The sequence below is a fragment of the Capra hircus genome, chromosome 12, assembly GCF_001704415.2.
Source record: "Capra hircus breed San Clemente chromosome 12, ASM170441v1, whole genome shotgun sequence".
Classification (NCBI taxonomy): domain Eukaryota; kingdom Metazoa; phylum Chordata; class Mammalia; order Artiodactyla; family Bovidae; genus Capra; species Capra hircus.
The window spans coordinates 55,325,454-55,351,803 of NC_030819.1; the positions used below are offsets into that span (position 1 = coordinate 55,325,454).

Here is a 26,350-nt window from a genome sequence, read left to right on the forward strand (position 1 = left end):
ACGGGGAGCGCGCCTCTCCGCCCGCCCGCCCGCGCGGTCCCCGCCGCCCGCACCTCTCCGGCCAGGCGCGCGGGGTGCGCGGCGCGCTCCGAGGCCCGCGCTTCGCCGAACCCCCCTCCCACCCCGCTCCGCCGCTTCTCTTTGTCCCGGCAAGGCGGCCGGAGGGGCGGCCGCTGCATCCGTTGGGGGGCTTCAGCCCCCTGGTCCGCGCTACCCCGCCTTCCTCGCGCTCCGAGCCTGGGCGGTGCCGGCGCGGGGTGAGCGCGGGGCGCGAGCGGGCGTGGGCGGGCGGCGGCGGGGACCGCGCGCGGGGGGCGCCCCTGCCTCCTCCGCCCGCGCCGCCGCCGCCGCCGGCTTCTCCCCGCAAGTTTGTGGCCCCCCCACCCACGTCTGCGGACCTGCGCGGCCGCTTGGCCGGGTCTAGACCTGTCGCCAAAGAGGAAAACTCGAGCTGGAGGCGGAGGAGGCGTGCGGGAAGCCAGTCCGCAATGAGCCTCTCCATCAGGGCAGCGTGGCTTCCTGGGCACCTCCCGAGGCTATTTCCCACCCAGGTGAGCGGAATCTCCTCTGCCCCGTCCGGCCGGGTCTGGCGGGGCCCCGGGGCCGGCGCTCTCGGACCCTGCGCGGAACCGGGGAGCGCCCGCCGCGGGGGCGCTGGGCGGCGCGGGGTTGATTTGGGCTTTTCTGCCATCCGAGCGCTTGTTCTTTCTTGCCTGCATCACCTGCTCCGGCTGAGGTTTTTTTTGCAGCTCCTCCGGCACCTTCGCATGCTGTCAGGTTAAACATCCTCTGTTTTCGAAGGGCTGGTAGGTTGGTTCAACCGAATCCCTACCTCTCTATCCCCCACCCCCACCCCAACAACACCCCCAGCTTTGGATAATTTGTTCTGCCTCCTCGTCTTAATTTAGTATGAATGTGTTATTTCCTTTGAGCTGTGTAATGGTAAAGCAGCGAAGCGGTTTGCTACATCCATTTTTTTTTTCTCTTTTTTTTTCATTCTGAGCCTGTGCACAGAAGGAATTTCAGGCGCACAAGTGATGTTACTACCATTCTATTTTAAATACAAACACGGAAAGAAGTACTCTTGGCAGGGTACCAAAGGCGCCTGTACTCTCTGTTATATAAGTGCTTTTTTAAAAAATATTTGCTCATTGGTAAAGTTATAAAAGGAATTACCAGAGCATCTCTGAAGAGAGGGTGAAGAGAAGTCAGAGCCACAATTTCTGCTTTAAACCTAAACTTTCCTGGAAGATGAACATGGTCTTAGCTGGAGATAGCCTTAAAGATAACATAGGGCCCTTTCTTTGAACTCATTAGGTAAAATTGTAAAACGTTAAAAAAATAGAACAGTTTTGTAAAGGCTCTTGAGAGACTTGGTGAAAATTCTTGAACTACGTATTGATAGTAATAAATAAGATCCCACAGACATTCTTCGTGGCTTTTAAACTAGTGACTTATTTTATTTTTTATAGCTGATGGAAACTTAGTAATTATGAGCTGCCAGTTATTAAAGATTTAGATAACCTTTAATATCTCTACTTGTGTTTATGGATTTTTTTTTTTTCAGGGAAGAAGACAGAAGTAGGAATATCAAGTATACTGATGTCTGGGTACTTCCTTTTGTGACCGGCACCTCAGTGTTCTATTCTAATTGGGTTTTGGTGATGCTGTGATATTTGGAATGTTAAAAACTCCCTAGTGATTCCAATCTGTAGCTGAGGTGAGACCCATAGGATAGCACTGTTTGTTCTAATTTGTCACTTTGTAGCCCAAGGTGTGGCTACAGTGGTTTAAAGAAAGTAAAAAACAAGTGGTTAGAAATATGGGGAGAGAAAAATGGTATAGGAAGGGAGATATGTTGAAGAATTATAGCATGTTCACTTCTGTAATTTGTCAGAATATCTTCTTGATTTTTTAAAAATCCACAAGGAGTAGTTGATATTGTTGTTTAGTTGCTAAATCATGTCTGACTTTGTGCAACCGCATGGACTGCAGCCCGCCAGGCTCCTCTGTCCATGGCATTTCCCAAGCAAGAATACTGGAGTGGGTTGCCATTTCCTCCTCCAGGGGATCTTCCCAACTCAGGGATCCAACCTGCGTCTCCTGCGTTGGCAGCTGGGTTCTTTACCACTGAGCCACCAGGGAACTCCCCCGGTAGTTGATGTTTATTGGGATACATGGTCCCCTGTTGACTAAGTTGGGAAGTGGGACATCTCTCTGTGCAGAAGTGACAGTGACGTTGAGTCGTGGTGTCAAGATACTCCTTTCTGTTTACATGGAAAGACGGTCAAGTTTTATTAAAAGATCATTCTTTCTATCACATTCAACACTCATTAAGTGAATACAGACTAGCCAAAAAAGTGCAAAAAAGCTTTTATTGTCTTTAAGATTGGAAATAAACCTGGCTGCTGAATCAGTGTTTTCTTTCTACCTTATGTAATTCCCAATATTGCAGTCTAGGGGTGGATCTTATGGGTCGTTTTTGAAGGCTTATGTAAGAGCTGCGACTATGCTTTTCGTATTCTGTGAAACTCCCTGTTTTGGCTATTACATAATTGACACAGTGCTGGATGGGAGAAGCCCAAACAGGGAAAGGATGTACAAGCCCAGCCCAGCACAGGCGCTTTCATAATGAATCGCTGCTGCCAAATTAGAGGGAACAGCAGGGATGGAGGTTTGTGAAAGAGAGATAAGAATAGCGTCCAGAGGACCGATGTAAGAGAGGACAGTTCTGCTTAGCGGTTTTCTGGAGATTTCAATGCTGCCGTATTAACCTCTCTAGCCTTTTGTGTCTCCCAGCAGAGGCGCCTTGACTGGGAAGCTAATGAATGTTAAGCTTCAGGGGCCCTTACTCTGGCTCCATCCAAGCCCCCGGGAGGGACACTGGCAGCGTGCTCTCCTGGCCACAGAACTTTGCATTTGTAATTATGGATTTTTTTTTTTTTTTTAATAAGGAAGACACTCTCTGCCTCTCACCTCCCATATGTCATATAAATGTAAGGCTCTACAAACCCTGAATCTCCTAATTATGTTCAAATGTTAACTTTCAAAAATGCTTTTTCTTATTTCAACATCTGAAGTCTTATGAAAAGACACACACACAAAAAATCTGGCCAATATTGTAGCTGAGCTGCCGAGAAAATGCAGATTGCTAATAGCAGGGCTGAGTGGTATTATCAGGAGTCTGGTGGTTACCTGGAGAAACAGCTCTGCCTTGTGAGCACACACACACAGGGACTTTTTTGGATCTCGGTGTGAGCCAGAGGCAGAGAAAAGCTGAGACGGAGGCGGGTAAGGAAAGAAAGTGGGTTAAAGCTCTTCTACATCTCAGAGAGATGGCTGCAGAGGGAAAAGGGAGAAAAAAATAAACTACCAAAAGCTGCCTCATTAATAAAGTTAATAGCAACAGATAGCATCAGCTCCATAGGAGACCTTCCTGTAAACTCCTTAGGCTCTGCCTTTAATATGAATTCTAAACAGGGAGCAAACTCAGGCCTGGAAAATATCCTGCAGGAAACAAGTGCAGGCTGGGAAGGGCTGAGATGAATGGCTGACTTACTCCTATTAGCAGCTTTATGGATAAATGGAAGGCTGTAATGTCCACCACAGGAATGTTTGAGAGGGGATTGTTGAAATGGGTGGAGGGTTTTCCTTTTCTCTGAAGTATTTCTACTTCATATCTGAAATAAGATTTCTCAGATCTTACCATCTTGACCCCTTCCCACCAACCCTCGTGCCCCTTCCACCCACTTATTTGTCTATCCACCCACCCACCCCATTTACCTACCTACCTATCCACCCACCCACCCACCCATCTATTCACCCACCTACCCATCTATTCACCCACCTACCCATTCATCCATCTAGCTTCCCACCTATCACCCACCCACCCATCCATCCATCACCCACCCATACATCCATCCACCCACTCATTTATCCATCCAACTACCCACCCATCACCTACCCACCCATCCATCCACTTACCCACCTGTCACCCACTCGTGCATCTGTCCACCTACCCATCCAAACATCCATCCATCCATCCCTCCACAAAGACACCCCCTTTGACCACACTTTAGTTTGGCTTCGGGGGCCTGGTGCTGTCAGCAGGCTCATGGCCAGAGCTTCCCCACAATAGCACCCACCCCTCTAATTCTGTTGCGGTGATTTCTCAGACCTGCCCTGGAACCCTCCTCTTTGGTGACGTGAGGTTGTGTTCCTCTTGGGCCTTGGGTGGTGTGTTGGTTTGGGATCAGGTACGGCTGAGGGCCTCACATGGCAGCTGGAGTCCAGTCCACACCATTACATAAACCAGGAGTAGAGGGGAGGTTGTGTGTCTTCGCTGATGGTTCCCACTGGCTTGTAGGAGAGGAGCTGGCAGGAGAGTCTCATTTCAGCCCAGATTCCTGCAGTTCCCTTGGAACAAGTGGTTAAGTGAAGAATGCTGACACTGGGAACTCCATGGCTCTTTCTTCAGGGATATCAAGAACTTAGAGCAACTTTGGAGGTGAAACTGAACCCCAGAGAAACTCTGGGGTCTGAGGGTGTTGGGGTTGGTTAGGGTTTGAGAAGGGGCGAGTGCTCATTGGCTGGTGAGGCTCCTGTGTGCTCGGATGGCCGCCCCCTTGTGTACTAATCAGAAGACGTGTGTTGACTTGGCACCAAGTGGTCGTGGATCCCTCAGTGGAAAAGGTGAGAAGCCAGTAGGGGAGCAGCAGGCAGGAACTCTCTGCTGGAGAAAGGCCTAGCCTTCTGGGGTACATGGGGGACGGGGTCGGGGACAGGATCCGCAGCTGTTTACTTCATCAAGCCATTAGCTAATAATCATTTCTATCCCTGACACAGCCAAGGAAATCCTCCTTATAGATTAAGTCTCCTTGGGTTGTTTGCTGGCGGATTGGAGCGTAAGGGCAGCCTGGAGCAATGATCACACAGGTAGGTGGCATTAGGAAGATGGCATGAGTAGGAGGTGGACAGGTGGCATTTGGAAGGTTGTGTGTGTAGGAGGCTGGCGGGCTTACGTCTTCCTCTGTGCCTGTCATTTGCTGTGTGTGGTCTCACATGGCAGGCTTCTCCCACGTGCCGCCTACCGTGTTTGGAAAATGGGGGGTTGAAGGTTATTCCTGGGTGTGTTACACTCTTTCCTTAGCTTTTGTAAGTGAGCCTTCTTCTTAGTGGCTGTTGTTATGTAATTGCTGTTGTTGTTCAGTGGCTAAGTTGTGTCCGACTCTTTGGGACATAAAAGCATGCCAGGCTTCCCTGTCCTTCACCATCTCCTGAGTTTGCTCAAACTCGTGTCCATTGAGTCAGTGATGCTGTCCAGCCATCTCATCCCCCGTTTCCCCCTTCTCCTGCCCTCAGTTTTTCCCAGCATCAGGGTTAGATAATGAATCGGTTGCATATACTATACATAGTGGTAATACGACACTCTTAGTCCCTCTGGCGGAGAAGGCAATGGCACCGCACTCCAGTACTCTTGCCTGGGAAATCCCATGGATGGAGGAGCCTGGAAGGCTGCAGTCCATGGGGTCGCTGAGGGTCGGACATGACTGAGCAACTTCACCTTCACTTTTCACTTTCATGCATTGGAGAAGGAAATGGCAACCCACTCCAGTGTTCTTGCCTGGAGAATCCCAGGGACGGGGGAGCCTGGTGGGCTGCTGTCTGTGGGGTCGCACAGAGTCGGACGCGACTGAAGCGACTTAGCAGTAGCAGTCCCTCTGGACTGCTGTAACAACATACATCAGACTGGTGCCTTACATACAGCAGACATTTATTCTCACTGTTGGGGGTTCTGGTTGGCCCAGGATCGTGGTGCTGTCAGGTCTAAGGAGCTGCTTTTTGCTCTGTCCTCACTTGATGGAAGGAGCAGGCCAGATGCTCTCTGGGGCCTCTCTTATTAAGGTACCAATCTCATTCATGGGCTTCCCAGGTGGCTCTAGTGGTAAAGAACCTGCCTGCCGATACAGAAGCGTGAGAGATATGAGTTCGATCCCTGGATGGGGAAGAGCTCCTGGAGGAGGACATGGCAACCACTCCAGTATTCTTGCCTGGAGAATCCCATGGACAGAGAAGCCTCACCGGCTACAGTTCATGGGGTCCCGAAGAACTGGACAAAGAGTCGCTGAAGTGACTTAGCACGCTCATGCAATCTCATTCTTTTGAAGGTTCTGCCCTCATGATCCACTCACCTCCCAAAGTACCCCCCTCCTAACACCATTATCTTGGGCATTAGGTTTTTAACGTATGAATTCTGGAGAAACTCAAACATTCAGACTGTAGTATATATTTAACCAGTACTTTATGTATGGAAACCTATTGATTTTAAGATATAAGTTGTGTAACTGGGCACTTTTCAAGCTTCGATCAATTCTAACCTCTTTTTGATTATTTTTCTTGAATTCCTAGGTAGACAATCATATCATTTATAGGTAATTATTATTTTGGTTTCTTTTCTTATTTCTGTTTCATGTTTTATTGCCAGAGTTTAGACTAGATAGGAGAAGAGATTGTTAACTCAGTCTGTTGAGTGATTTTTTTAAAATATAAGATTGAGTTTTGTTCTCTAGGTCGATGTGCTTCTCCTGTCCTGTAGCGGGTAGGCTGTATGACCCTTCAGGATTTCTCCTTATTAGTCTTGTGAGCCTTTGTGCACCTGCAAACTCATTGCACAGTAAGTTCAGTTTCCTTAGACAAACAAAGCAGTGTGTACACATAGGCATTAGAGGTGAAGCAGCAGTGCCTGTGATGAGGACGGAGCCAGTACTGATGACAGGCTGGTGTTGACTTGGAGAACTTTGACTCACCTGCAGAAGTGAAAAGCCAACATAGTGTGTTAGCTTCTATAAAGACTGTAATAAGGCAAGTGCATTTGTCCAGAAACATGCTAGTATTGATATAGTGATTTTGAATGTTTTTCAAAAGTAATATGGCTGAAGCATGGAGTACAGAGCCTTGGATTATAGGAAATGGCGACGAAACAGCAGAAGCAAATAGCGAACACGTCATAGAGAAGTTAAATTTTTATGCTTGCCCAGACTTACTGCAAAATACTGATCTGAAAACTTAATATGAGCACTATTGCTGTTAAATGACAGTGTAAGAGAAGTAATCTCAAATCACCCAGAATTAATTATCTTTGTACGAGGCTGTTTGAAATTACTCAAAATAGCTTCTGAAGGCAGACAGCCCTTCTTTACACACAAATAATTGCCTTCTCAGGTTGTAAATGTTGCTGCATATTAAACCAAGCATATTTTTGTACCTAATTCTTATATTTCTATCAGTTTATTTTATGGGAAAGCTAATTTGAGAACTGAAATCATGCAACAGAATAATTGTGGTTGAAATGACTATTTCTAAGCTTGATGCATTTTGTCTTCGTGTTGCATAATATCTTAGGAAGTGTGTATGACAGACATGCCAAAAATTGCATTTAATTTCCTAAAGATTCTAGTATTAACAAATTTTATATTAGTCTAACTGGTAGCTAGTAACATGTTTTATACTGAGAGAGTCAATATGCTTCTACCAGCAGAGGAAGTTAGTTTAATATAATTACTTTGTGCTCTGCTTCCAAACTTCATACTGAATTTTTTCTGCTGTGTTTTAGAATTATCATTTTGACAACTATCCAAGGTATTGTAATGTAATATTAACGTGAGTTAGAACTAATATCTCAGTTTGGAGAGTTAAAATGGAAGAAAGCAGATATGTGGTCTGAAAATCACCTTTGTGCAGGGTTGGGACTAGAAAGAGATGAGTCAGCAGTTGCCTCAAGCACAAAGTTTAAGGGGTGCTAAAAACCGAAAAGCAGTAAAAATAAGTGATATTTTCATGTGGTTAAAAAATGAAAAATAATGCAAAAATTCATGAACTAATTAGCAAACATTTGAAAAAGACAAACATTATAAAGAGTCTTTGGTGTAAGACTCCAATATGGCGTATGATGACTAATCATGTTACTGATCATGTTTTTAAAAAAATTTTGCTGATTGTGTTTTAGTTTAAACTTTTGATATTGCTCACCATGAATTTTTTTGCATTAATTTTTAATTTTAAAAATATCATTTATCTTGGAACCACCTCTGGAATGTTAGAGTAAGGACATTCTGTAAATTCTTTTTTTCCAAAAAAGTATGAGACCAAAATTTCACTGAGTGAGGCAAAAATTGTCAAAGCTGAAACAAAAAGACTCTTAGAAGAAAACACAGAAGTAAATTTTCATAATCTTAGACTAGGCAATGTTTTCTTAGCTATGATACCAAAAATATATAAGTAGCAAAAGAAAACACATTTAGGTTGGGCTTCATAAAAATGGGTTTTAGAGAGTATCATCAATAAAAAGCCCATAGAAGGGGAGCAAATTTTTACAAATTATGTATGTAATAGGAACTTGTATACCAAATAGATCAAGAATGGTTGCAACTCAATTACATAAAGATAGAAAGTGAAAGTCGCTCAGTTGTGTCTGACTCTTTGTGACTCCATGGACTGTATAGTTCATGGAATTCTCCAGGCCAGAATACTGGAGTGGGTAGCCTTTCCCTTCTCCAGGGAATCTTCCCAACCCAGGGATCGAACCCAGGTCTCCTGCGTTGCAGGCAGATACTTTACCAGCTGAGCCACAAGGGAATCCCATATAAAGATAAACAACCCAATTAAAAGTTGGGCAAAGACTTCAAGTTGATATTTCTCCAAAGAAGACATACTGATGGCAATTTTACCTATTAAAAAGTGGTGAGCCTTGGTTATTCAGTTCAGTTCAGTCGCTCAGTTGTGTCCGACTCTTTGTGACCCCATGAATTGCAGCATGCCAGGCCTCCCTGTCCATCACCAACTCCTGGAGTTCACCCAGATCCACGTCCATCGAGTCGGTAATGCCATCCAGCCATCTCATCCTCTGTTGTCCCCTTCTCCTCCTGCCCCCTATCCCTCCCAGCATCAGAGTCTTTTCCAATGAGTCAACTCTTCGTATAAGGTGGCCAAAGTACTGGAGTTTCAGCTTTAGCTGAAAACTAAAGAACATTCCTTCCAAAGAACACTCAGGACTGCTCTCCTTTAGAATGGACTAGTTGAATCTCCTTGCAGTCCAAGGGACTTTCAAGAGTCTTTTCCAACACCACAGTTCAAAAGCATCAATTCTTCGGCGCTCAGCTTTCTTCATAGTCCAACTCTCGCATCCATACATGACCACAGGAAAAACCATAGCCTTGACTAGATGGACCTTTGTTGGCAAAGTAATGTCTCTCCTTTTAAATATGCTGTCTAGGTTGGTCATAACTTTCCTTCCAAGGAGTAAGTGTCTTTTAATTTCATGGCTGCAATCACCATCTGCAGTGATTTTGGAGCCGCAAAATACAAAGTCTGACACTGTTTCCACTGTTTCCCCATTTATTTCCCATGAAGTGGTTATTAGGGAGATGCAAATGAAAAGCACAATGAGATAATCACTACTCTCCACTAAGATGGCTGACAAAAAATACAGGCAATACCAAGTATTGATGACTATTGGAACCCTGATCCATTGTTGGTGGAATTGTGAAACAGTGTGGTCACTTTGGAAAATTGTTGCTGGTTACTCAAATTATAAACATAGAGAGAAAATACAGCCAGCAATTTCCTTCCTAAGCATATACCTAAGAGAATTGAAACTTATACACCAGTTTGTGTGTAATAGGCCCAAACTGGAAACAGTCCTGGTGTCCATCAGCTGATGAATGGGTAGAATGTGGCGTGTTCATAGAATAGAATGTTAGTCATTCATAAAAAGGAGTGAAGTACAGTCTCATGATACAACATGTGTGAACCTGGAAACATGTTAAGTGGAAGAAGCCAGACATTAAAGGCCACATGTCATGTGTTCCATTTATATCAAATATCCAGAATAGGCAGATTTGTAGAGACAAAATAGATCAGTGGTTGTCAGATGCTGGGCATAGGGAGAATAATGGGGTACCTGCTAATGGGGACAGGGTTTCTTTGTGGGACAGTGAAAATGTCTTTGAATTTGATAGTGAAAAATTTAGTGAGTCTGTTAAAACCACCGAATTGCACCCTTTAAAATGGTGCATTTTATGGTATGTTAGTTGCATATCAGTTAAGCTGTTATTTAAAAATGTATTCACCTTGGTTACTGCATTTTTTGGTTCCTCTTAAATTTCATGCCAGAGGCAAAGGCTTTGTCGCACCTTAGACCTGACCCCTGTGTTACTTAACAACAGGCTTGTTGCCTTTGAATTCAGTCAAATATCTAGGTCAGAAGATCAGAAACCTCAGGAAGGTTGGTCCTTATGTGTGAGGCAGCAGTAATGATACTAGAGAAGGAAACTCCAGTGAGTTGGTAGAACCTTGAGAGCAACACTGTGTGAGCTTTTAGTGGGGGCTTCCCCAGGTGGCCCTAGTGGTAAAGAACACCCCCCTCCACCCACCCACCTGGTCAGTGCAGAAGACATAAGAGACATTGGTTTGAGCCCTGGGTTGGGAAGATCCCCGGAGGAGGGCATGGCAACCCACTCCAGTGGGTTGAATCCCAAGGACAGAAGAGCCTCGTGGGCTACAGTCCATGGGGTCACAGAGAGTCAGACATGACTGAAGCAACTTAGCATGCACGCAAAATCCGTGCGTTCAGCAGGGCCCTGCTGCATTATCAGTCACGGGAGTGCCGTCTGGCGTCCATGGTTCTGTAATCACTGGGAAAGGCCAACATCATTGTAACAGATAATTGTTTTTAATTTTAAACTTTTTATTTTATAGTGGGGTATAGCTGATTAACAATGTGGTAGTTTCAGGTGAACAGCGAAGGGACTCAGCTGTATATATATCCATGTATCCATTCTTCCCCAAACTCCCCTCCTATCCAGGCTGCTACATAACATTGAGCAGAGTTCCCTGAGCAGTAGGTCCTTGTTGGTTTTTCCATTTTAGATATAGCAATGTGTACATGTCCATCCCACGCTCCCTAACTGTCCCTTCTCCATGTCTACCATAAGTTCGTTCATTCTCTAAGTCTGTGTAGCAGATTGTTTAATAAAGAGGAGACAGGCTATACTTTATAGAGTAGCACTGTCCAACAGAAATGCAGTGTGAGCCACATTAATGTTTCTAGTAGCCATATTAAAAAGGAAAACAGTCGATAGGATGGATTTAAATATATTTTATTTAACCTAATCCGTCTAAAATATTATCTTCAGATAATTGATATTAAAAACAGGGAATGAGAAATAGATAGATGGTCTAAAAAGAGGTCAAAAGGTTTATTTTGCAACTGACTGCAAGTTCATACCAAAAAAAAAAAAAAAAGCAACTTAACAATAGGAGCTCATTTAACAGGTCTCCTGGTAGGAGGGAAGATTATTTAGGTGCTTTCTGCTCCATTTCAGAAGAAGACACAGCTTGTGAACATGTGGATTTTTGTACACCGGGTGCTCACACGGCCTCTACTCCATTGGTTTTAGTCCCAGCAGCACTGGGCACCCCATGTGACATCCATAGCGGTGGGGGTGGTTGTGGTGGGGTTCATAGCAGTGGGAGGTGGTGGGGGTGCTGGTTGGGAAGGTCCTGAGATAGACAGGTTACTGAGTATATTATTAAAAATAATGTAATAACATACTTAGCCGAGAGGGAGTTGGCAGTAAATAGGGACCAGGTGGGAAGAAGGAACCAGAAATGTGCTCTCAGCCCTTCCAAATGCTGGAGGTGATTCATTTCTCGTCTTCTAGGTGCCCTGAAGATGTGCTGGGTTGGAATGGAAACAGTTTATACTCAGACTCCCTGATGCTTCTCAGAAAAATGACGTGTGCACAGCGATAGGTAGTTTTGAAGATTTAATTGTTTCATGATCACTGGGTTTTCCAATTCTGTCTGTTTTCTTGTTTGGAAAAATGGTAAAATTGTCATTTTTTCAGGTAATAAAATGGTTGAGTAACAGTCATTTTATATGAGTCAGCCTAATAATAGTAGGCATTCTGTAGTCTCTTGCAGTAGCTTTTGGGAGGAAAATTTGTGTCCTTTCCACCACCTAACAACTATTCTTCTCGCCGGGCAATTTAGAGAGGAAAATAAATTTTGCTGATTTATTTTGAAATATAGTTTTATTAAGGATTTAATTAATATTAATATTGTTAATACTGTAGGATTTATCGTTGCTCTGGCTTTTTATTTCTCCTGAATTCTAAGACTGTAAGAAGCATAACAAGTATAAATTTGGTGCAATTTAAGAAAATTAAGATCTGGAAAATGGACATGATTGTTCATGTATCAGAGGTGTTCTTCCCTTGATAAAAGCCTTAAGTCCTTAAGATCCTTCATTTATATGGTGTATTTAAGAATCGGTTTTCAGATCATTAACTACTTGAGGGATTAAGATAGAAAGAAAATTGAAGTCATGTAATCCATTGAGGATTAATCTGAATGTAAGATTAAGTATCTCTGAAATCCTAGCCAACGGAAAAATGGTGAGTTTATTGAAACAACTCCCATTATGAAGAGCTTATTTGTGGCGCAGTTATTGTCTAGATTCAAGAACTCCTGCACTGACTGTAGCTTCCTCGTGAGATGCAGCAGTGTAGTGAAGTACTGTTTACACATCCCCGGATCCTGCCCCTTTCTTCTGAATTTCCCTGTCCCTTTTCCTTTTAAGGTTTCCACACGTGAATTGTCAACTAGGGCAAATTGTCACCAATGGCAGTAAAACTGGTTTTCTGTGGGTCAAGGTAAGTTTACGTGGATTTCTATTCAATTTATAATTCCACTTGACTGGGACACATAGTTGCCTCTTAAATGTTGTGTGAGACTTCTTGGTACTCCAAGTAAATCGCTGGTGCTGAATTTGGGTAAATATTATTAATGATGCAAGTGAATTAAACTGGATTTTCATGTAAAAGCATAATTTAGTTTTGCTTTTTTTAAAATGTGAGAATTATATTCAGACATGTATTGGAACTCCAGTTCAAGCAACGTGTTTTGTTAAGGATTTTAAAATTGAGGAGTGTGTCTATAAAGACATCTCTTTCATAGGGGTAATTAATCTTTTTCAGCGACAAAAGGTTGTGGCGTGGATGTTAACATGTGTTTAATAATATCAGTTGACAGAAATAGGACACGATGATGCAGTCATTTTTAAGGGCTTGCTTTGATTAGAGAATGTGCTTTTTGAGAGAGAAAGACCAGATTGGGAGGGAAAAAGTTAATGAAATGCAAACAGAGTTCATTAAATGACGCAGAGAAGCTTTACTGAACCACCAAGATTGCGGAAGGTTTAAAACATTTGAGACACTTGAGAGACGCTTTCCTGAGGGCTGTTCTAGCCCATATGGCATTTTGTCCACATTTGACAGAAGCATCTCTTCCATGGACCTTTTACTTCCATCTGATGGAGAATGCTTAGACTGTACTAATTTTTAGAATGAGGTACTTTATTGCCATATGCTGGAAACTTGTAATATAAATAAATTACCCATCTTTAAGTCATCAAAGTTGCGATAAAAATACAGACAATTTTTTAAATGATGTGATTGGAGTCCCCTTGAATGTGGTGGCCTTGCACAGTTTACAGCCCTCTGTAAACTGTTGTTTTGTTCTCTGGACAGATTCTAAGGAAGGGAGGCTTTTTATTGAGTTCTGCTCCTTGAAGACAGCAGAAAGGGTAATAGCTTGGGGTGTGGCTTTGACTGGACACTTGGATTGATTGAAAGAAACTTATCAGAGGGACAGTGGCTACTGTAGGTTTGGAGGCCAGAGGGGTGGCCTGAGTTTTCTAGGCGTAAAACTCAGGAGGGAAAACCTAAACCATGTTTTAAACCAAATTAAGGACCAAATTAATGCAGTCCTTGGAAGGAAAGTTATGACCAACCTAGACAGCATATTCAAAAACAGAGGCATTACTTTGCCAACAAAGGTCTATCTAGTCAAGGCTATGGTTTTTCCAGTGGTCATGTACGGATGTGAGAGTTGGACTGTGAAGAAAGCTGAGCGCCGAAGAATTGATGCTTTTGAACTGTGGTGTTGGAGAAGACTCTTGAGAGTCCCTTGGACTGCAAGGAGATCCAACCAGTCCATCCTAAAGGAGATCAGCCCTGGGATTTCTTTGGAAGGAATGATGCTAAAGCTGAAACTCCAGTACTTTGGCCACCTCATGCGAAGAGTTGACTCATTGGAAAAGACTGTGATGCTGGGAGGGATTGGGGGCAGGAGGAGAAGGGGATGACAGAGGATGAGATGGCTGGATGGCATCACGGACTCGATGGACGTGAGTCTGAGTGAACTCCAGGAGTTGGTGATGGACAGGGAGGCCTGGTGTGCTGCGATTCATGGGGTCGCAAAGAGTCGGACACGACTGAGCGACTGAACTGAACTGAACTGAACCGAAGGCAATTTAGTGATAGAGAATGTGTGCTTCAAATTTCAAGCACTTCTAAGATGCTTTTATTCTGTAGATCATCGTCTCTGTAATATTCTTGTTCTTAAGGACTATTTAAACTTGAGTTTTGGCAGGAGAAATATCAATAACCTCAGATACGCAGATGACACCACCCTTATGCTATATCTGATATAGCAGAAAGTGAAGAGGAACTCAAAAGCCTCTTGATGAAAGTGAAAGAGGAGAGTGAAAAAGTTGGCTTAAAGCTCAACATTCAGAAAACGAAGATCATGGCATCTGGTCCCATCACTTCATGGGAAATAGATGGGGAAACAGTGGAAACAGTGTCAGACTTTATATTTTGGGGCTCCAAAATCACTGCAGATGGTGACTGTAGCCATGAAATTAAAAGACGCTTACTCCTTGGGAGGAAAGTTATGACCAACCTAGATAGCATATTGAAAAGCAGAGATATTACTTTACCATCAAAGGTCCGTCTAGTCAAGGCTATGGTTTTTCCAGTGGTCATGTATGGATGTGAGAGTTGGACTGTGAAGAAAGCTGAGCACCGAAGAACTGATGCTTTTGAAGTGTGGTGTTGGAGAAGACTCTTGAGAGTCCCTTGGACTGCAAGGAGATCCAACAAGTCCATTCTAAAGGAGATCAGCCCTGGGATTTCTTTGGAAGGAATGATGCTAAAGCTGAAACTCCAGTACTTTGGCCACCTCATGCAAAGAGTTGACTCATTGGAAAAGACTTTGATGCTGGGAGGGATTTGGGGCAGGAGGAGAAGGGGACGACCGAGGATGAGATGGCTGGATGACATCACCGACTTGATGGATATGAGTTTGGGTGAACTCCAGGATTTGGTGATGAACAGGGAGGCCTGGTGTGCTGTGATTCATGGGGTCACAAAGAGTCAGACATGACTGAGCGACTGAACTGAATTAAACTGAACTGAAACTTGAGTATTTCCCCAGGAAAACGGAGTTGCCTTCCAAATATTGGGTGTGTCCATAATGGCTGGCTTTTCCTTACTGCTGAGTTTTTGTAATTAATCTTTGGATGAGATAAAAAGCTGTTATGTTGTTGTTAATGGGTGGCTTTTGATTGAAAAATACAGGGTAAGAGAGATATAGCAAAGTGTTGGGCCCAGAGAGAGGGCTGCGGGTGGAGCATGTGACGGATAACTGATATGTAACTGAGATTAAAAAAAGGACAGATAGGTGATGGTGCTAGTGTTCTTGGTAGCTGAGGTCATGGGTAGAGGTCATGGTGATTGTTGGCATGGTCAGGATGGTGGTGGCAGCCACTGGCACGCTGATGAATCATACAGAGGAAAGGACTGGGAAATGGGAGCGAGGCTGGACCATAGACACAAAATATGTGGCCAGGGAAAAAGCTTTTCCTTTCTTGGGTGCTGATGACCGAACTGATTAGAGGGAGCTCCAAGGGGCTTCTCTTTGTGAAGTGATAAACACATGTTACGGTGTCAGTTACCGAGGAAACCCGCTTACTGTAAGAGTAACAGTAAAGAGACCTCAGAAGGGCTTACCTGGTGGTCCAGGGCTTAGACTCTGTGTTCCCTGGTCTGGGAGCCCGGGTTCGATCTCTGGTCAGGAAACTAGCTCCCACACGACACGGCTAGAGGATCCCGCATGTCATAGCACGTCATAGTGAAGTTGGAAGATCGCACGTGCCTCAACTAAGACTGAGCGCAAAGAAATAAATAAAAGTAAGTATTAGGAAAAAAGAGACCTCAGAGAGTACTTGTAAATCCAGTGAACATTGGTGTTTATTTCCCTTACCCCTGCCAAGGCCTACATTTCTTTTCTGTGTGTGTCGGGGGCGGGTGGGGAGTGGAGGGGGGTTGATCCTCAGAATACAAGGTAGAAGAACACATGATCAATTAAAAGAACCGTTTATGTGATTTATGGAAAGAGGCCCTGGCGTTATTTATATCTGAAACTTCTCTTCCCTGCTCCCACCATAGGTACATGATTGAAGAAAGAAACGATGTGGATTTTTTTTTTTTAATGAGTTCAACGGCAGAAGGAAAAAGGGAAAGAGGATTAGGGAGGCTTATGTGAGCTAATTCCCCCCTAGATAATTGCTTAGCTGTGTGTTTCACTTTGTTTGTAGATATTATGTTTGATTTTTTTCTTTTCTTTGGAATACCAAGGAAAGAATGAGAATATGGTGTTTGGGGTCTAATATTTGGTACCTGTGACTTTGAGCTAATAATTTCTTGTTTCACTGAGCTCAGATGGTAAAGAACCTGCCTGCAATGTGGGAGACCTGGGTTCTATCCTGGAGTTGGGAAGGTCCTCTGGAGAAGGGAATGGCAACCCACTCCAGTATTCTGGCCTGGAGAATCCCACGGACAGAGGAGCCCAGTGGGCCAACTTCATGGGGTCACAAAGAATTGGACATGACTTAATGACTAACACTTTCATTTTCGTAGGGAGAATATTTACTACTAGGAAAGGTCTGTGAAAACACCAGCTTCATAAATGTTAAAATGAAACAATGATATTTAAGAACAATCCAGCACTCTCATTATCATTAATCTTCATAAATTTGGAGTTGACAAACTTTATCACTCTGTGATCCAAATAATTGCCTTGATTGCTTTAATAAGAGATCCTTTCTGCTGATTATGTAAGGAGGTAGGTCCACTGCAGCAGGAGAGGTGTGGACATAAACAGTGGGTTTTTAAACGGCAGTGTTAGTGGGTTATCATATGGTAGAAGGTTTTAGGTTAGGTGCATAGCACCATGTACCTAGCACGTTGCTAAATGGAGTGATGTGACTTTACAGTGTTTAAATGCTGGTTCTGTCTACCATTTTGGTGAGTGCTCACTTGCTTCAGTGCTGTGTGAGCCCATGTGTGTGTGTGTTTGTGTGTGCACGCTCAGTCCCTAAGTCACGTCCAACTCTGCCACCCCTTAGGCTGTAGCCCACCAGTCTTCTCTGTCCTCATTGTCTTGTTTGTTTATTGAACACTGTATAAGGTAGGTGCTGCCAACACCCTCATTTTCCAGCTCAAAAGTGGTGAGGGTTGAAGCTGGATCTTGCAGCCAGCTATGCCCTTAACCACTGGCCTCTACTGCCTGCCTGGACACGGGACTGGGTTCTCTCCTGAAATTCTTTTTTGTATCCGGAATTCTGTATCCCCCGTTGTATGAAGCTTGATCGTGTCATAGACAGAACTGCTTGAAAATGGAGCACATCATCCTGTCATCAGCAGGCACCAATGGAACAAGGCCAGAGGAATCCTAGGTACAAACATTTGCGGGACTTCCCTCATGGTCTCTTGGTTAGTGCTCTGAGCTTCCATAGCCGGGGGCCTGGGTTCAATCCCTGGTTGAGGGACTGAGATCCCATAAACCGCACAGCTTGCCCAAAGGGAAAAGAATACTCGTACCATATAGTGAGATGTGAGGAATTGTTGGTTTTAATTTGTTTCCTAAAGACCTTAGAGCTTTTTAAAGACTTAATGTTTTTTTTTTCTTTTTCCCCCACCAAAGAAAGTCCTGTGAGCCTGAAATATCTAAATGTCAAATAGGACTGAAATACACTGAGATTTTGAATATGTAAAGAAACTTGGCAGTGCATGTATTTTATTTTCTGCATTAAAATGATCCTCAGGAATAGATTAGAAGCACCAGGATATCAAGGTCCATTATTTCAGGGATACTGAGGTTAATCTTTTTCCCAATCCATCTTTTCATTAGGGAGAAAACATAGGAGTAGAGACCAACCATATTTCAATACTTCAATCTGCAGGCTTAGAGCCCAGAATGTTAGGAAATTGGTTGTTGTTTGGGGTGGGGGTAGGGGCGCAGAGTCAATAGAAGTCATGTGGACAATCCCATCAAGATGAGAAGAAATCTCTTAGTTTTTCTGTTGTCTGTTTTAAATGGTACATAAGACCGCTCAGTTTTCCATGCACTGCTCTCTCAAACTGTTAGATACATGCTGTCATCCAGCCCTCTAGCTAGGAATTAAATCTGTGTTCTGTTGGATTCGAGGCCAGATTTGATTAAACTAGGTCATCGGGGCACACTCAGAGGGGCCTGGCTCTCACTGGCAGTGTGCCATCTTTGGTAATTAATGGGTAAGCCCGCCAGTAGGCAAATGCAGTGGCTTCGCTCCTGCTATTAGAGACAGATAGCAGGGAACTGTGTAATATTTGAACAGGCGTCCAGTTTGTGATGAATTACAATAGAAGTCCTGGAAAAGTTCCTGCGTTCCTTACTTTATGTCAGATGAGTTCATCACTTTTAAAATGATCACGGAAATTACAGAAGGATTAAAAATGAATGGGTTATTCAAACGTTTTATGACGTTGCTTTAGCTTGCACATTTTTCATACAATGTGGATTTCCAGCCCATCTTCCCTCCTGTCAGAAACACTGAGAACCTGTGCGGACCTCAGCCAGTTGGCAGGGGTTTCCTGGGGCAGAAGCTCAGGGCTTTGTGCTGAGAGGTCACATGGAGGTCCATTTCTAGCTCTTCTTCTGAAGGTTTAGCTTGGTTCTGTTCAACAACAGGAGCTTGAATTAAATGGCTTTTAAAGATCTCCTTTTGCCTGTGAAGGACTTTGTGTTTAATTCATCCTCAGATTTTTGTGGTTGTTATTCTTTGCACTTAGCATCCTGATTGTTAGAAATGCTGTGTGTATTTAGTGTCCACGTGCTAAGATAGAGACCTTTGTCTAGATGCCAGGAGAGGCAGAGGATGTCCCTGGTGGTTCAGACGGTAAAGAATCCACCTGCAGTGCGAGAGATCTGGATTCCATCCCTGACTCAGGAAGATCCCCTGGAGAAGGGCATGTCAACCCCCTCTAGTATTCTTGCCTGGAGGATCCCATGGACAGAGGAGCCTGGTGGGCTACAGTCCATGGGGTGGCAAAGAGACACAAGTGAGCGACTAATGCTGTCACTGTCAACGATAGGAGAATGAATTAAATGGCTTTTCAAGATCTGCTTTTGCCTGAAGAGAACTTTGTGTTTAATTCACCTTCACATTTTCATGGTCGTTATTCATTGTACTTAGCTTCTTGATTATTAGAAATGCTGTGTGTGCTTAGTGTCCAGATGCTAGGATGGGACATTCCTCCAGATGCCAGGAGAGGCAGAATGGCTGTTGCAGAAGTCGTTGTCACTCTCTGTGGCTTGAGGAGCAGCCTTGGCACGTGGGGGAGGGAGGGAGGTCTGTGCATTTTGTAATCTTGCTCCTGTAGGTCCAGCTTGTCAACAGAATGTGCGCTGCATGAGGGCTGGCAGCCTGTTTATGCACTGCTATTTTCCTGGCACCTAGACCGCTGAACGCCTGACACGTGCTGGGTGCTCGGTGAATGTTTATAGAATGAACAAGGCAACTTGGAAGCTTGTGGCTCTGGGAGGAGGACTCCTTTCTCTTTCATCTCATTTCAAGAAAAGGAAGACTCATGCAGTCCTTCTTTCTATAGCAGAGATATATTGAGAGACCACGGTAAGACCACGCTTTGTTTAAGAAACTAGAAAGAGAAAGAAACCTTTATTCATGGCATATGTTACTCAGTGGAAGCCTTGGCTTTGTGGTAGAGCCCCTCATAAGTTGGGTTCCTCTTTATGCTCTTTTGAAAATTGCAGTATAGTTGATTTATGATGTTGATTTACAGTACTGTGTTAGTTTCTTTGTTGGTGTTATTCAGCTGTATCCAACTCTTTGAGACTCCATGGACTGCAGCACTCCAGGCTTCCTTGTCCTTCACCATCTCCCAGAGTTTGCTCAAACTCATGTCCAGTGAATAGATGATGCCATCCGGCCATCTCATCCTCTGCCGTCCCCTTTTTCTCCTGCCTTCAGTCTTTTTCAGCATCGGGGTCTTTTCTAGTGAGTCAGCTGTTCACATCAGATGGCCAAAGTATTGGAGTTTCAGCTTCAGCATCAGTCCTTCCAGTGAATATTCAGGGTTGATTTCCTCTAGGATTGACTAGTTTGATCTCCTTGTGGTCCAGGGACTCTCAGGAGTCCTCTCCAGCACCACAGTTTGAAAGCATCAATTTTTCATCACTCAGCCTTCTTTATGGTTCAGCTCTCACATTCATACATGACTACTGGAAAAACCATAGCTTTGACTATACAGGCCTTTTGTTGGTATTTACTTACAGGCTAACACCCGGCTTCCTTAGCAGAAATACAAGGATCTTCATGCATGCTGTAGTTCCATGTTTTATTTGTTTTTCTTAGTACATACTAATTTTATTTTAGGTTAGGTGCATAAATGTTTATCAAACATCTGACTTGTAATATTTACTATGCTCGATGCTGAGAACGTAAAAGGAATAAAATTAGGTTTTTGCCTTCTAAGAATTTACAGTCTAATGAGATAGCCTAGTAAGTAAACAGTGTCAAAAGAATGGTTTAAGGGAAGATCACCAGGGAGGCACGGAGATGTGGAGCTCCCAGACTGTGCTCTCTGTATCCTTTCTAAGTCACTTGCAGTGAGTATATTTGGGGGCTGATCAGTATTGGTCTGATGTTAGAATTTTATATCTGCAGTACCACTTAACAATAGTTGCTGTACTGAAAAATAATTTTAGGTATTCTAAGGACTCCAATAGTCAAAAGAAGTGAATTATACTCAGATAATAGCAACTAGTATGGCAGGAAAAGATATGGATATTTTGGAAATATTTTCAGTAATGGGGGATGTGATCATTGAGTTTAAAAGAAAATTAGTCAGAAGAGTCTTCCAGTAAGCTTTCCAATGAGTTACCATTTCATGACATTCTAGTCCCTTCCAGTTGCTCAGCTGTTGATGAAAGAATTACGTTGGCCCGAATGAGGTAGATGTTGATGGAGGTGGTTTTGCTGTCTCTCCTGGAGACTGTTTGCCACCATCTGGGGACGTTTTTGGTCGTCACCCCTGCTTCTTGGCCTCTAGTGTGTACTAGCCAGGACTGCTATTGATCACTCTGTAATGCATGGGACAGTCCCCCATAAAGAATTTTCTGACCCCAGACGTGGGTTGTTGGCAAAGTGGAGATTCTCTGATCTGGATGAATGGACTGTATTTCTCGTATTCACTAGAAAAATTTACAAGGTCCAGAATCAAATGCCCATAAGGATATTTTAAAAAAGATGATTTTGAACAAAAGGGGATTGGAGGCTAAGTGAGGGGTGGGATGGTGACGGTGAATTTTCACTATTAGCCTCTTTTCTTTTTTGGCTTTTCTGCAAATCTTTTTTTTTTTTTTTTTTTTGGTAACAAGCTTGTTTTTATTGGTTAATCTGTAAGATAAATTGTTTGATGATCGCTTAGCATGTTTTGGAGACCACCGCTAGTGCGTCCGGTGTCTAGCACAGACCCTGTAACAAAGTGCACTGTTAACACACATGTTTCGGATGATTGCACGGAAGCATATATTTCTGGAGAGAACATTTTGTCTGTCTTCTATGAACTCCTCTCATTCGTCCATGTCGAGCGAAAAGGAAAACGTGCTTCCAGAGTTTATGACAGTCATTCCGTAGATCCAGAGAGAGCGTTAGGTCAGTGAAAAAGCAGACAGCTGGCTCCCCAAGAGGGAGACATTCTCGACTCTCAGCGCAGCTTGTTGGGAAAGCTGAACGGGCAGAAACGCGGCCGAAGTTCAGAAGAGCCCGCTTGGTCTGGAGCCACAGAGGAATCTGCTCCAAGCAGACAGCTGTACTGAAAAGCAAACTCGACACAAGGCTAGGGCAGGAAAGCCAGCAGGCAGGATGTGCCGACCTCAGAGGAGACAGGAGCTCAGCTGAGCGGGTGCACTGCCAACGAGGCAGGCTGATGGAGTGAGAGCCACGCAGGACCTGGCTTGGGGACCCACCAGTGCAGATTCTGTCGACAGAAGCTATTGAAACATGTATATTACCATATGTGAAATAGATGACCAGTCCAAGTTCAGTGCATGAAAGAGGGCACTCAAAGCCGGTGCACTGGGATAACCCAGAGGGATGGGATGGGGAGGGAGGTGGGAGGGGGTTTCAGGATGGGGGACCCATGTACACCCATGGCTGATTCATGTCAGTGTATGGCAAAAAACACTACGGTATTGTAAGGTAGTTGGCCTCCAATTAAAAAAAAAAAGCTATTCCAGTTTCCCTCCGTGAACCCTTTGCTCCAGCCACGTGTCCCTGTCGGTTCTCCAGACACGCCTTTCCCTGCCTGCTCACCATGTCCTTCAGTCTGGAATCCATTCGCTCTCTCCTCTATGCCTTCGGGTTTTCTCTTACAAAATCCAGCTCAGGTTCTTGGCCCTTCGTGAATCCCTCCGTGAGTTTTTCTGCATCAGAAATCTTCACCCGTCTGCACCCCCCACCCCATCTCTACTCCTCCAGATTCAGGAGGCAACTTGCAGGCCTGGATTATCACCAGGGCTTCAGGGTGGCTGCCGTCAGCTCATTGTATCTGGATCCTGAGTCCCAGGATTGGGCTGGGTAGAGATATGGAGAAAACCAGGAGGACACACTCTATAGAAACTTCACGTGTTTAAAAAAAAATCATCTGGGGGAGTAATTCATCTTTCTGTGGTTGTTGAAGCCAACACTAGGGACAGAACAGCATCCCCCTTCTGGCCATAGGAGCCCATTGGAAGAACGCCCTCCAGGCAAGGGATTTTGGCCAGAGTCTGAACATCGCCACCTGCCTGCTGGTGTAAGATTTGAGTGAAGGTTCTGACAGTCCCTGGGCTTCCCTGGTGACCCAGACAGTAGAGAATCTGCCTGTCATGCAGGAAACCTGAGTTTGATCCCTGGGTTGGGAAGATCCCCCGGAGAAGGAAGTGGCAACCCACTCCAATATTCTTGCCTGGAGAATTCCGTGGACAGAGGAGACTGGTGGGCTATATATAGTCCAGGGATCGAAGAGAGTTGGACACGACTGAATGACTAACACTTTCACTTTTACACTCTGACCATCCCTGCAGACAAAGAAGGGATGTGAAGGAGGCCTTATAATGGGTCTGCAAACCCCAGACCCAGAGGCAGACAGAAATGTAACTGCCAGCCTGACATTAGGACAGGGAAAGTCTGCCCCCCCCCACCCCCGCCCCACTCCTTGTACAGGACCCTGTCTCATGGTTTTGGACATGGTTGGAATGCACCAGTGCTTGTTTTCTTAGAGTCCAGCTTCAGCAGGGAGAGTGTGTGGGTCTTGTCTTGGCCACGAGCTCAGGAGAGAGGACTCACTTGCTCATTGGCCAGAGCCCACCCCCTCCCCCGCCCCCGGCCAGGTGCTCCTGTTGGGCTCACCAGGGACCCCCCTTTCCGCATTCAGGCTGGAACCTTGCAATATTGTGCAGAATGCCCAAGAGCAGTGGATTGTGATCAGTTCTGTTTAGAAGAACAGTGTTCCAAACAGAAATTGCCCAGAGGGTATGCTTAACATTAACATGTCAAGCAGTAGAAAGCGGAAGAGACTTGTGAAAATGAAGCTTAATTTTGCTACAGAGAACTTTTATTCTTTCTGCTGCAATTTTTTAAAGGATGCCTCTGAACCATCCCAGAGGTCGGTCTTTAGACAGTTGATTCATTTTACAGCAAAAACTCAGATCCATTAAAATTAAAGCCTCCTGCTGGGTGTTAAAATTTCATTATCATACCTCTCCTTATTACGGATACTTGTTTTCTATTCATATGAGACCACTGGGAAGAGAAGATTTACCTTGATATCTGTATTCAGAATATTCAGTTACCTGTTTACCACAGTTCCATTTATTTCTGGGTGAAAATTTCCCCTTTTTGTGTGCAGCTGAGTATGTCTCTAAGTTGCCAAAGAGGAGTGGAATATCGCTATTAAATTTGGATGATCATTTATTTGCAAGTTAAAACGTCTTCTGAAAAGGATGAAAGCTTATTCTTGCCTCAAGCTTGTTTGCTCCATGAGAGCTGGGAGGTGTCTCTGAGGGCTGTTTCTGTGCTGTGTTTTTGCCTGCGTCTCAGCAGTGAGGTATATTCCTATTCTAGAGAAAACCTCTCTTTATGTTGGTATAGGAAGTAGAGAAAACTGAGGAAGTGTGTCTGGAGTGGACCTCCAGAAATAAATAAGCCCATTCGTGTTTGCATAGTTTAAATGCAGGGCTAGTAATGCTGAGAGTCTGAACTGTGTTTTTAAATGCCATCGTATAAGCACATGCATTTGTGCCTTGACATCGATGGAATTCATCTTGAATGACTGAGTGTGCCTGAAAGCTTTGGGGAATCTGATCCATCAAGAGAGGAAATTAGAGTACTTGTTTCAAAAACACTGTCATTTGTATTTGTGTCTGTGTGTATATATATATACACACACGTAAGTATACATGTATGTATACACACATATACATACACACATGTCTATGTGTATACACACGTGTCTATGTGTGTATGTACACACACATGCATATATACGTGTCTGTGTGTGTACGTACACACACATGCATATACACGTGTCTATGTGTGTATGCACACAAACATTATCTATGTGTGCTCAGTTGTGTCCGACTCTTTGTGACTATGTGGACTGTAGCCCGCCAGGCTCGTCTGTCCATGGAATTCTCCAGGCAAAAATACTGGAGTGGGAAGCTGTTTCCTTTTCCAGGGTATCTTCCCAACTCAGGGATGGAATCCAGGTCTCCTGCATTGTAGGCAGATTCTTTACCGTCTGAGCCACCCTAAATTAACCTTCATAAAATAGATAAGTGGCTTATAAAACAGAAACTGACTATCATAGTAACAAGTGAAAGTGCTTGCTCTGAATACAATGAATACAAGAAAGTGGCAGCATTGATGTGGTTTCTCCTGTTCCTTGTATGAGAGTTTTCTTAGCCAATGGTGGTGGTGGTGGTGGGGGGGGGGGTGGCGCGGATGACAAGAAGCTGGACAGAAATTCAGCATCACCAAGATTATTTAAATGTGGATTTAGAGCTGTGATTGTAACACTATATCTTGTCCTAACTGGATATATGTTGTATTAGTTACTGGTCAGAATACAGGTATGTACAATTTATAGATAACTGAGTGCACACATGTTGGGGGATGCACACTCAAAGTGTCTTAAACGTTGGTGGTGTCTGCTTAAGAAAGCTCAGTGCCTGCTGCTAAGTGTCCTGTTGTTCAGAAATGTGGTCCCTAAATGGGGGACTCTTTTAGAAATGGACACGCTCAGGCCCTCACTTCTGACCCCTAGAATCAGCGTCTGCATCTCAGGCTCACAGGTGACTTGTAAGCACATTGTGGTTTGGGATGGCTGAGTGGTTAAGGCTTTGGAGTTGAAATTCTATGGGGTCTCCTGGTGTAGGTTTGAACCCTGCTCCCTGCAGAAGCGGCTGGCATTGAGGACTTCCTTGGCTTTGAGAATCTGCCTGCCACACGAGAGACCTGGGTTTGATCTCTGGGTTGGGAAGATTTCCCTGGAGAAGGAAATGGCAACCCACTCCAGTTTTCTTACCTGGAGAATTCCATGGACAGAGGAGCTTGGCAGGCTACAGTCCATGGGTTCCAGAAGAGTTGGTTCAGATATGACTGAGCAATTAACACTTAAGGTTTGGGAAGCGCTACTCTAGGACTTGTTTTATGACAAACGTCTTCTGGGCTTTTGACATCAGGGGGTGATTCTGTGATTTCCCCACACAGGGAAGTGTGGAATTTTTAAACAAGTTCTGTTTTGAATCTTCCTTCTGTCACTTATGACCTTGACCTCAGAGAGCTCCCTGAGTGTCTGAACTCCATGTCCACATCTGTGAAGTAGAGAGAAGTCAGGCACGTTGCATGTTGAGTTGGCCCACGAGATGCTCCTGGAGTAAATGGATGACCACCTGCATCCCACAGTCTCAGATCTCTCTCTCTCTTGCACTCACGTGACCCAAACTCAGGCCAGCTCAGAGAAACGCATGCTGAGGCTGACATGTCCTGTGGCCCCAGCTGGCAGCCGGCTGGACTGGACTTCTGCAAGGACCTGCCCCAGCTGAGCAGGTAGAGCAGCCG

General features: G+C 44.4%; 1 protein-coding gene across 2 annotated transcripts in view; it reads left to right on the forward strand.

Annotated features, from left to right (window-relative positions):
- Positions 357–26,350, forward strand: part of MTUS2 (microtubule associated tumor suppressor candidate 2) — a 384,721-nt gene continuing 358,727 nt past the window's right edge. For both annotated transcript variants that reach the window (XM_018056605.1, XM_018056606.1), the window contains exons 1-3: positions 357–551; positions 11,721–11,811; positions 12,641–12,713. The gene's annotated coding sequence lies outside the window, so the exon portion shown is untranslated. The remainder of the gene's footprint in view (positions 552–11,720; positions 11,812–12,640; positions 12,714–26,350) is intronic.